At 40.5% G+C, this 12,609-nt stretch overlaps 1 protein-coding gene across 1 annotated transcript in view; it reads left to right on the forward strand.

The window, feature by feature from the left end:
• Positions 1-887: 887 nt before the first annotated feature.
• Positions 888-12,609, forward strand: part of PCYT1A (phosphate cytidylyltransferase 1A, choline) — a 49,995-nt gene continuing 38,273 nt past the window's right edge. The window contains exon 1 of the mRNA XM_047789774.1: positions 888-1,146. The gene's annotated coding sequence lies outside the window, so the exon portion shown is untranslated. The remainder of the gene's footprint in view (positions 1,147-12,609) is intronic.

The raw sequence follows: 12,609 nt of genomic DNA on the forward strand, positions 1-12,609 counted from the left end.
TTCTTCTCAGTTACTTTTTTTTTTCTTTTTTTCTCTTTTACTGCTGCACCTGTGGCATTTGTAAATTCCCAGTCAGGGATCTGATAGGAGCTGCAGCTGAGGCCCGGGTCACAGCAATAGCAACATGGGATCCCATGAGGGTAACCCACTGAGGGAGGCCTGGGATCAAACCCACATCCTCACAGAGACAAACTGGGTAACCCACTGAGCCCAAGTGGAAATTCCTTCTTAGCTGCTTTAAAGTCAAGCATGTAGACAAGAATAAGAAGTAAATACATTAAAAAGTTCTTTTACGTACCTCTTCTGTAACATTGGGTATTTACTTGCCTAGAATCAACAGGGACCCATCTAAAGGTTCATTCTAGCAAAGGAAAACGTTTCTCTTCACCAGACACCCTGCCATGTGATTTCCTACCAGTGGCCTCCCTTGAATTCGTTCCTGCTTTACTGGCCCCCAGTTGACTCCTAATCCTTTCTTGGTGAGCCAACCGGGTTAGAAATAACAGGAAGAAAGAGGGATTTGAGCCAGCTACAGGTTTCCACAGGACTTTGTTGGCAGACCTGAATTCTCTTTACCACGTAGGGAAAAGTTGGCGCTGTGTGCAGCAATCACCAGAACATGGAGAAGAGGGTGACTTGGGTGGAAGGCGTCAAGCCATCGGCAATATGAATGTGCTGATACGAGTGCATGGCACCGCGCCAGGCGCTGGCATAGAGCGGGAAGAATCAAGACGGACAGAACCTCCTGGGAGGGTCCGAAGCCGGAGTTGGGCAAAAGGGGAGACATTGAGTTAACGCTCCTTGACCGACTGCTAGGGAGCACGCGTGACAAGTCACATGCATTATCTCATTACAGGATACTGACCCTTTGCCATTTTATTTTCTGTCGCTGGTGGTGATTCGGCTCAGTCACGCAGCCTCGGGGGCCTCTATGGAGGCGGAACTACTGTGCCAAGGGTCGTGGTTTCGGGGAGAAGTCGTGGTCGGAGTGACAAGTGGGAGGGCAGTAGGCGGGACTTCCGGCCCGAGCTTCCGTCAGCTGCCTTTCCCGGGCGTCTCCCTGCACCCTCCTCCACTTCCCTTGTCCGTGACGCGGCGCCCTGGAGAAATCCGACGGGACCCGGGCCGGGGGTGCGTGAGCTGCAGGTAAGGACCCTGTGTGTGCATATCCTTGCGCCTCGGCTTGAGAGGAGAAACTAGCGCTGGGGCCGCCGGGAGAATGACTGAAAGAAGAGTAGGTCTGATAGCGAGGGGAGTGTGAGGCAGGGGCTGAGGGGCTACTGTGACCCAGGGGGCAGTGACAACGAGGGGACTGTGACCGAGACGTAGCTGCTTGCGACGGGTCTGCAGACCAGGAGCGTGAGTGCGAAGGGACTCTGACCTCGGAGAACACGAGGCAGTGGCTGTGAGGGGACTATGACCGAGGAAGTATGAAGCAGTGACTGCAGGGGACTGTAACCAGGGACCAACGACTCGGAGGAGACCGATCGATGGACAGTAACTATGAGGGGACTCTGACCTAAGGGAACATGAAGCAGCGGCTGCGGGGGTACTCTGACCAACAAACGGTAACTTTGAGGGGCTGACTTGGAGAAAAAGAGTGTGGGATCAGTGACTGGACAGGGTACTGTAGGGTTGTGTTTGGGTATCGGGTGTGGCTACTGGGTGGAGAAGGTCTTTAGTGGGAAGAACACTGGTCTAGGGTTCACCAGACAGATCAGAGTTTAATTTTATGGACAAACTTCTTGTGCTTGGGAAGCTTACCTCACCACTGAGCTAGTTTCTTTTGTGAATGAGAAATTTGGACTAGATTGTTTCCTAAACTTTGGGTTCCATCCTATTATTGGGTTGTGAAATCCATTTAGTGGATGGCACTTAAAATTTAAAAAAATGGAATAGACTAGAAATTTTTAGTGTGTTCACATAGGGTAAATGTTGTTTCATGAAACTTGTTCTAGTTATATGTGTGTGAGAGTATGATGTAAAATGGATTTCAGGTATCTTAAAAATGTGGTTAAAAAAAGTAGAAAACCATGGGACCAGATTATTCCTGAGTTTTCTCTCTGGTGTAAAATGCGATAATTCTGGGGAGTTCCTGTTGTGGCTTCGCAGTAATGAACCTGACTGTGTCCATGAGGATGCGAGTTCCATCCCTGGCGTAGCTCGGTGGATTAAGGATCTGGTGTTGCCCTGAGCTGTGGTATAGGTTGAAGATGCCAATGGGATCTGGTGTTGCTGTGGCGCATGCCAACAGCTGCAGCTCCGATTCGACCCCTAGTCTGGGAATTTCCATATGCCATGGGTACAGCCCTAAAAAGGAAAAATAATAATAAAATAAAATAAAATGCCTTGATTTCTGGAGTTTCCTGGTGCCTCAGTGGATTAAGGATCCGGTGTTATCACTGTTGTGGCATCTGTGACTGGGTTTGATCTCTGGTCTCAGAACTTTGGAGTGCTGCTGGGCGTGGCCAAAAAAAATGCCATGATTCTATGATTAGAGGATTGTTTGGAAATACAAGGTGCAATTGGGAACAGGCTCTATCAGATTGACTTAACTGGATAAGGCTTCCCAATAAAATTGAGGGGACTAGTTATGGTTGAGGACTGAAACTCAGGTTCTCAGTTGGGAGAACTAACATACATATTGAAATAGCAACAGTGATATTTATAAAGGCAGTGATAATATAGGATTTGTGACAGGAAAAACTGCTAGGAATAGACATTGAGGAAGGGGGAAGCTTTGAGGAGTGTAGGAATAAGGTTTAGAGAAGGAACGGAAGATAGAGACAGAAAAGATTCTGCCCAGAATCAAGTGGGAGTAAGTAAGGAGATATGACCTTCAGGGTCATTTTCAGTTTTGATATTTAGTGATTCTGCAAGTACAGAGAATTGCTAGTAAAAAGATATTAGTTGAGAATGGAATATGGAGCATGGAATATAGTTGAGAAATGTAATTAGTGGTTAACAGATGATCTTCACGGGGAGGAAAGGATGACCTGGGAAGATCAACAGTGGTGACTAGAATGCCACAGAGAGGTTTTAATGTATTTAGATATCCGGCTCAATGATTTGTGCCCTGGAGGCCAAAACTGAAGTACTGGGAATGATACCATGCTATGGATAATTCAAGCGATGTTTTTGTTGCTGGTTTTATTTCCTACTGATTCCCTTTCATGAGGACTGATAGTGATGCAGATGAAATCAATGAAAGTGAATTTCACTACTTCCACCTCTTATAGCCCTTTGCAGAAGGTGCTACTTACTGATTGTCGTCACCTAATATTTTAAAATATATATGTACTAGAAGACACTTGAGGCAATATTAACTTATCAGACACTTTATAAACTAATAGTTATCCCCACCCTCTACACACATGTACACTTTGTGAGAGGAGAAGAGAATTCAAAAAGATTCTCAAATGTTAATGAGTTGAGAATGGTGAGCTTTGTGTAGCTGAAAATGGCTAGTTTCACCTTTTTCTAGAACATTAGATGTTCACTTGGCTCACGTTCTACATAACTAGAAGGAACTACTCAAGAATCTGTTTCTAGGACAGAATATAATGCTCCGAGGTAACTCACCACAGAAAGGAAAGACATTTAGCCTTGGGGACTGCAGCACTGCCTCTGGGGTCATTTGTGTTTGCTGAATGAAATGATTCTTTTTGACATACCCTCCTTTATAAATTCCCTTTGAAAACCAGCATAATGGCCTGATTGAAAAGAATGAACTTTATTCTTTCCTTAGCCTATGATTTCTCCTCCCATAAACAAGTGAGGTTTTATTTTATGGGGACCTCCTCTTTAGATATCTGATCCCTTAAGGAGAATGATCTAGTCAGAAAGAGCCTTGGATTCAGAAGTCCCAAGTTACTTTATCTGATGTTAACACTGACTCACTCTGTGACTATGGGGAGAATGATTGCTTTATCTTGCTTTAGATCTTCTAACTACGGCAGAGATAACTGTTCATCTGGTTAAATAGCCCTTATACTCACCAAATTTAGCGTATTGTCTCATGAGTTTTATAAACCACCTGACCTCATTCATGATTTTTCCTACAGAGCTGACTAACCTCCAGGTTAGACATGATTCCCCTTGGGAGCTGAATAGCCTCTTCATGTTATAAACTCTGATGAGGATTAATTTATGAAATATTCATAGAAAGAGCAAGCATGATAATTTGCTATTGTTATTAATGCTAGATAAGGACAGGATATCTAGTAACAATTGTAATTTCTTATGCTTTTCTTTCTAATTATTTGCATAAATCTGATCTGAAACCAGCTCTTCTGGCTTTTCTAGTAGAGATAATTCCCCCTACTGAATCAAACAGAAATAGGTCTCTCTTTTTTTTCCTTTTGTCCGCACCTGCGACATGCAGAAGTTTCCAGGCCAGGGATCACACATGAGCCACAGTAGGGACAACGAGAGATCCTTAACCCACTGAACTATCAGCGAACTCCAGAAATAAGTCTTTCTTAAACTAATGTTTGTGTAACCCTAAAATAGATTGGAAAGAATACATTTTTCTAAAAGTCATGAGTTTTGAGGAATTTTTTCAGTTAGAGAAGCCCTGAAGTCAGAGTTCTTCCCAATCTTCACTGGGCTATGAGAGTGGCTTTTTGCTCAAGATTGTGGCTGCTTCTACAACTTTTATTTATGTTATCACTACGTAAGTCACATTAGAAAACGATGCTTAGGAAGGAGAGGGTGAGTTCAGGGCTTTAGGCTCAAACCTCCTGCTTCTATGCCCAAAGGGTAACTTCTAGCCCTTTCTCTTTCCTCAGCTTAAACTTTTCTATTTCCAGTCCTAAACTCCTTTCACAATATTTCAAATGAGTACCTGGACACATGTTTGAAGTGTGATTTGTTTTGTTAATTGTTTATTAATGACTTATTTTGTTAATTGTTTATTCATAATTGTTATGAATGATTGTTAATTGTTTATGAATGATTTAGATTAACAATACTTTAAATGTTAACTCCCTTCCTCTATAATTCAGTCGGTAAATTCAGGGGATATACATTCTTTCATACTCTGTTTTGCAATGTATGCCAGGGCACATTTCCAGAAGAAGAAAAACAAAAAATAAAAGCATGAGTCTGTAGTATATTTTTGGTAGCATGTTAAGTTTGTTTACATACATTGTCTTATTAATATATAAGAAAAAAATAAAAGCATGAGTCTGTAGTATATATTTGGTAGTGTGTTAAGTTTGTTTACATACATTATCTTAGTAATATAAATAACTGAATCGCCTGTATTTTACTGTTTGCAAACCAGATTAGTAGCAGGGTTTCGTGTTTTTTTTGTTTTTTTGTTTTTTGTCTTTTTTTCTCCCTTTCTTTGAGTAACTCTCTTGTTGACAGTTATGTTAGTTTGAAGATTTCCATGTTTGAACTAGAATGACTGCCAATAAGCCAGGGGAACCCATGGATCTGCTAGGTTGTTACATCACATTCACAACTATTTGCAAACCAGTTTGAAGTGAGGACTGCTAAAAATAGTGACTTATGGTTTTGGCTCTGTGTTAGAGAACAAAATGACTGAATGGCACTTAAGGAAAAAAACAGTGTTTTTTCAAATCTACAGAGATTTACCTCAGATGTGATTATGTTTGTATGCTTAATTTTTGGCCCTAGAGCAGAAGTCTTACCCCTTTGTCAGTACAGTGAAACCTTGTGGACTCCTCTTTTAGAATAATGTTTTTATTTATTTTTATTTTTATTTTGTCTTTTTGCCTTTTCTAGGGCCACTCCCTTGGCATATGGAGGTTCCTAGACTAGGGGTCCAATCGGAGCTGTAGCCGCCGGCCTACATCACAGTCACAGCAACTCGGGATTCGAGCCGCATCTGTGACCTACACCACAGCTCACTGGCAATGCCAGATCCTTAACCCACTGAGCAAGGCCAGGGATCAAACATGCAACCTCATGGTTCCTAGTCGGATTCCTTAACCAGTGAGCCACGATGGGAACTCCTGGAATAATGTTTTTATATGCAAAAATATATATATAGAATTATAAAGTAAACAATTATGTTGAAACGTAGTTATCAGAATATTTTTAAAATGCGTGGTATAACACATGTTGTTTTTATTAACATAATAATGTTTACAGTCTATCAGTGGGCCTTGGGTCTTGTAACTATGATGATTTAAAAATGATCATGTGTTTAAGCAATATTTTAAGATATTTGTATCAAATATAATATATGAAAATATCTACAATTTCTTTTGGGGACAAAGTCTATACTACTAAGTCTAGTATTACTGTTGTGGCTTATGTTCATAATTGAAGGAATGGTGAATTTGCCAGAGGCTAGTGAAATTAAAGATATATTTTTTTTTGTCCAAATCCCAGATTCCCTGAAACTGTTACAGACCCTGCTTTAGAAATATAAGTTCCATAACCCACTCTAGGAAGAGCAAAATCTAAACTCAGGTTTATTTACTGAATCTTCTAGGATAATAGTGGCAGAGAAAAAGCATTTAACTGCAGTAACTATTACAAGTGTCCCTTGTACTTTTTAGGATAATTTTTTCCTGAAATATCCTACGGTGTGGTCAGGGCCGAGTATAAGTTTTATTTTGGTCCAGGAATAAACCAGGGCCTGGCATAGAGTCAGTGTACACTCAGTGTTTATTTATTTTTTCAATGTTTATTGAATGAAGGTTTCTCTGAAGAAATTAGAAGGAAGAGATCGAGTTCAAAGCTAATGTTAGATATGGCAATTTACTGGTCTTAAATATTGAGGAGTAACATTGAGCTATGGTTTAAAGTTAATCTGTCAGTGCAGGTCATGTTGTGAAGTCACCTTTATATTTAGAACTTCCCATATCAGGCATTGTTTTGGCTTATTCTGTATGATGATGATATATGCAGGTTAGTGACATAAGCTGCAGTTATCCTGTATTAGAGAGTTACTGTACAGTTTCTTGAAATCGTTCTATTCCTAGCACTTCACTTTAGAACTGCTTGCATAATGTAGGTAGAATTCACCACCAGATACTTGGTAAAACTGATCCTGTTTTCATTTAGAATAGAGTCAGCAATTTTTTTAGGTAAAGAGCCAGAGAGTAAATATTAGGCTTTGCAAGTCATACAAGTCTGTTGCATCTACTCAACTCAATAGTTGTAGCACAAAAGCTGCCATAGACAATACATCAGTGAATGAGCGTGGCTGTGTTGCAGTAAAACTTTAATTATAAAATCAGGCAGTGGGCCATTTAGGCCTGTGGGCTGTAGTTTACTCACTCCTGCTCTAGGGGTTCTGCTGGTCCTTGAATCCAGTCCTTCCTCCCCACTATAAATTAGACCTACCTTCCCTCAGGCTTCAAAGATTTTTACACTAGGGGTGATGTGGCTGCACTGTTATCTATGGAAAGGCCTGAATGTCAGCAAATGACATGATTAATGCCAAGAGTATTTGCTGCACTTTAACCCAGGAGTTCACAGAGCTTGTCTCTTAGAGTACTGTTTGATTGAGCTCCACAATGGTAGAAGGATGTAAAGATCTCAAATATGAAGTGTGCTTGCTCACTCAGTTTTGGAACTAGCCGTTGGTATGCTAGTAGAAAATTACTGAGCATAGAGCTTTACTGAGCATAGAGCTTTACTGTAGGCCCAGAGATGGGAGAAGCAGGAATAGAATGTAAAGGAAAAATTTATGTCTCCTCTTTATAGATGTTTCCTTGTAGTACTCAGTCAAATTTGAATTAAAATTTTGAAACTTAAAAAAAGAGTATATGTCGTTGCAACTTCCACTATTTAGGTTGTTGCATGGTTTAGGAAGCAGAGTCTACCTCCACTTTTATCCTGGGTTGCTTACTAAATCTACCAGCAGTAGAGAAGTAGAATAGAGGGGGTTGAATGGGAGTTTCTAAAACTGCATCTGTAGGAGACTTTCTTTCTTATTTATTTATTTATTTATTTATTTATTTATTTATTTATTTATTTATTTATTGTCTTTTTGCCTTTTCTAGGGCTGCTCCTGTGGCATATGGAGGTTCCCAGGCTAGGGGTCAAATTGGAGCTGCAGCCACTGGCCTACACCACAGCCACAGCTATGCAGGATCCGAGCCAAGTCTGCGACCTACACCACAGCTCACGGCAACGCCAGATCCTTAACCCACCGAGCAAGGCCAGGGATTGAACCTGAATCCTCATGGATACTATTCAGATTGTTAATCTGCCGAGCCACAGTGGGAATTCCAAAAGTATCCTTTTTATGATAGTAACTTGACAAAATCTTTTTGGATATAGAGAATACACAGAAGATAGAGTTTAAGGCAGATGATGGCAATTCTACTACTATGAAGTGGTAAGAGTAGCTAATGTTTATAAGCACTTACTGTGTGCCAAACATGGAGGTAAGGCTTTACATGGATTATTCCATTTGAAACTCATTTTTTAGATGATGAGACTAAAACTAAAAGAGATTTGTCCAAATTTTCATGGCTAGTAAGTGGTAGAAATGGGATTCATACTTAAGTAATATGATTTTAGGGCATGACTTCTTTTTAATCACTATAGTATGCTAATGGAATGAGGTTAAAGATTTTTACATTTTTCAAAATGGAGTATGGATTAAAAAATATTGAGGTGTTTATATAAGGCAGATGGAGAGATTTTTGTTGAAGAATGTATGTTCTCAACTGAAATACAGGTAAAATATATTAATATTATTGTTTACCAAAGGGCTTTGTAATAGGTCAATAATAATAATAATAATAATAATAATAATAATAATAATGGTTGACTGGATTCTTTGTGAATTTTACTTTAGCTTTAAATAGCTAGTTGGACATCTCCTTTCTCTTGCCTCAAGTCCTCATTGTGATATTTTATATTTTTGTATGATTTTTTAATCTAGTGGGATAGATCCAATGTCACAATATCCAGTGACTCCAGGTATCAGTTTGGCTTTAGAATAACTTTAACACCACATTGGCAGCATTTAATACCTTTGCTTCTTTCTTTTCTTTCTTCTTTCTTTTTTATTTTTTTAGGACTGCACAAGTGGCATATGGAAGTTCCCAGGCTAGGGGTTGAATTGGAGCTCTAGCTGGTGGCCTACACCAATGGCCTACACCATAGCCACAGCAACAAGGGATCTGAGCCATGTCTGTGACCTACACCACGGCTCACAGCAACACTGGATCCTTAACCCACTAAGCAAGGCCAGGGATCAAACCTTCGTTCTCATGGATACCAGTCAGATTCCTTTCTGCTGAGCCATGACGGAAACTCCCTGCTTCTTTCTAGTATGATGATATCTACCATGTGTTTGGCTGGTTAATTGAATCATGCAAGATGGTTCAGTACTCCAGGAAGTAGTTAAAAAGCAAAGCAGAATTTATGTTACAAGTATTTTATCACAATGTAAACAAAACAAAAAGCCAAAGCAAAGTCAGAGTGGGGAGGGAAAGATTGATTACCTAGTGGCATATATAAGGAAACTTGAGAGTGAGAGATATGTTTATTATATTAATTTTGATTATTTTACAGGTATATAAATATGTTAAAACTCATTAAATTATATACTTTAAAATATGTAGTTTATCGTATGTCAGTTATGCTTCATTCAGTAAAGCTGTGAAAACATTATAGCATACCTGTGTTCCATTAAGCTCCAACTATTTGTAAATGTCAGAAGAGGAAGGAGCAGAAATTTAAAGAATTCTTTATTGCTTAAGTTGAAAGCTTATCACAAAATCTTAGCAAAACTATCCAGTAGGAAAGACCTATACACCTGACAAATCAGGCAGCTTCCGCATTAGACCAGTAGCCACATCAGTTCTATTTGATTGGTCCTGGGACATTGTTTACTTTTAAATGATTGTGGCCTTATATCCCACTGTTCAGTTATACTGGTCCCACTTAAGTTTGCAAAAACTTAACCCATGCTGTAGAAAGAATATTCTTTTTTTGTTGTTGTTCTTTTTAGGGCTGCACCCACAGCATATGGAGGTTCCCAGGCTAGGGGTTGAATTGGTGCTGTAGTCACTGGCCTACACCACAGTCACAGCAACACCAGATCCGATCGGTATCTTCAACCTATACCACAACTCATGGCAATGCCCGATCCTTAACCTACTGAGAGAGGCCAGGGATTGAACCTGTGCCCTCATGGTTACTGGTCAGATTTGTTTCTGCTCTGCCATGACGGAAATTCCTGAAGGAATATTCTTGACTGAAGGAAGCAGCATTAATATTGAGACAGCTTCCTTAAAAAGTTTGTGGATTTCTGGGAGGCAGCAGAATATAGTGGTAAGAGCTTTGGAATTAGACAAGTCTAGATTTAAATCCTGGCTCTCCCAGGATCTCTTGAAAGGCTGCTTACCCTCCCTGATCCTTTGTTTTCTCACTTGTAAATTGGGACTGAAAATACCTGCTTCAGGTTATGTGGGTTAAATGAGAATGATTGAATAAAGTGCCTAGCACAGTGTCTGGTACTGATAAATACTGGAAAAAAAATGATAACCATTATTATGAGTGTTGTTGTTATGTTACTTCCTTGCAAGACATTTAGATCACTAAAACATACTTCTTGGAGTATATGTATCATCTGTAGGGATTCAGAGAGTTAGGAAGAAGAGAGAATCTATTTCTTGAGCCCCCAAAAGACAGCCTTAGATGAAGGCCTATCTGTGTAGAAAACAGTTATTGAGCATTTTTTAAATTAAACTTTTAACTTTGAAAAAAAAAAGTAAAGCCTTTAGAAAAGTTGCAAGAATATTACAGCGAACTCCTTTATGCCCTCATGTAGCTTCATATGTTGATGACATATTGCTGTATTTACTTTATATTTTTTTTTCTTTTTTCTTTTTTAAGGGCTGTATCTGAGGCATGTGGAAGTTCCCAGGCTAGGGGTCAAATTGGAGTTACAGCTGCCAGCCTGCCAGATCTGAACAACACCAGATCTGAGCTGCATCTGTGACCTATACCGCAGCTCATGGCAATGCCAAATCCTTGACCCGCTAAGCAAAGCCAAGGTTCGAACCCGAGTCTTCATGGATGCTAGTTGGGTTCATTTCCACTGTGCCATAACAGGAACTCCTGCTTACCTGTTTTTTTGGGGGGGTGCCCTGTGGCATATAGAGTTCCTGGGCCAGAGATCAGGTCAGAGCTACAGGAGGGCAATGCTAGATCCCTTAACCTACTGTGGTAGGGATTGAACCTGTGTCTTGCCGCTGCAGAGATGGCCACAGATCCCATTGTGCCACAGCAGGAATTTGTATATGTAATATAATATACACATTTTTTTCCCCTGAGGGTAAGTTTCAGAGATCATAAGCCTTTATCCTTAGATACTTCAACATTTTTCTCTTAAAAACAAGGACAGGGAGTTTCCATCGTGACGCAGTAGAAACAAATCTGACTAGGAACCATGAGGTTGCAGGTTTGATCCCTGACCTTGCTCAGTGGGTTAAGGATCCAGCGTTGCCATGAGCCGTGGTGTGGGTTGCAGATGTGGCTCAGATCTGGCGTTGCTGTGTGGCTGTGGTGTAGGCCGGCAGCTGTAGCTCTGATTAGACCCCTAGTCTGGGAACCTCCACGTGCCTTGGGTGCGGCCCTAAAAGGACAAAAGACAAAAATAAATAAATAAAAAAATAAAAGCAAGGACAGTCTTTTTTTTTTTTTGTCTTTTTATCTTTTTGCTATTTCTTTGGGCCGCTTCTGCGGCATATGGAGGTTCCCAGGCTAGGGGTCTAATCGGAGCTGTAGCCACCGGCCTACGCCAGAGCCACAGCAACGCTGGATCCAACCCGCGTCTGCAACCTACACCACAGCCCACGGCAACGCCGGATTGTTAACCCACTGAGCAAGGGCAGGGACCGAACCCGCAACCTCATGGTTCCTAGTCGGATTCGTCAACCACTGCGCCACGACAGGAACTCCAAGGACAGTCTTCTACATAGCAGTATAATTATCAACTTCAGGAAGTTTATTTTAACATTGATGCATATTTATCTGATATTATCTGATACACATCCATATTTGAATTTTACCAATTGTCCTAATAACTATCCTTTATAACAATTTCTCCCTTACAACAATTTCTCTCCCAGTCTAGAATTATGCATTACATTTAGTTGTCATTTCTTTGGTTTCTTTATACCTGGAACAGTCCCTCAGCCTTTCATTGTTTTTCATGATTGGCACTTTTTTTGAAGAATATAGGCCTCTTGTTTTGTAGAACGTCCTGTAGTTGAGGTTTGTCTCATTGTTCCTCATACATCCATACAGGTTTTGCATTGTGCCATGCAGGCAGATACTGGATCCTCAGTGCTCACATAAGGAGACATTATTGGATGATGTTAATTAATTTTATCACTTAGCTAAGAGTTTTTTTCACTTGTAATTAATAAGTCATAGGTGGGGAGACACTTTAAAATTGTATAAATATCCTGTTCCTAAATGAACTTTCCCCCAGTAGTTTTTGGATCCTAAGGACCATTTTATTTTATTTTATTTTTTTGTCTTTTTGCCTTTCCTAGGGCCGTTCCTGAGGCATATGGAGGTTCCCAGGCTAGGGGTCCAATCAGAGCTGTAGCCACCACCGGCCGACGCCAGAGCCATAGCAACGCGGGATCTGAGCCG

The sequence above is a fragment of the Phacochoerus africanus genome, chromosome 1, assembly GCF_016906955.1.
Source record: "Phacochoerus africanus isolate WHEZ1 chromosome 1, ROS_Pafr_v1, whole genome shotgun sequence".
NCBI lineage: Eukaryota > Metazoa > Chordata > Mammalia > Artiodactyla > Suidae > Phacochoerus > Phacochoerus africanus.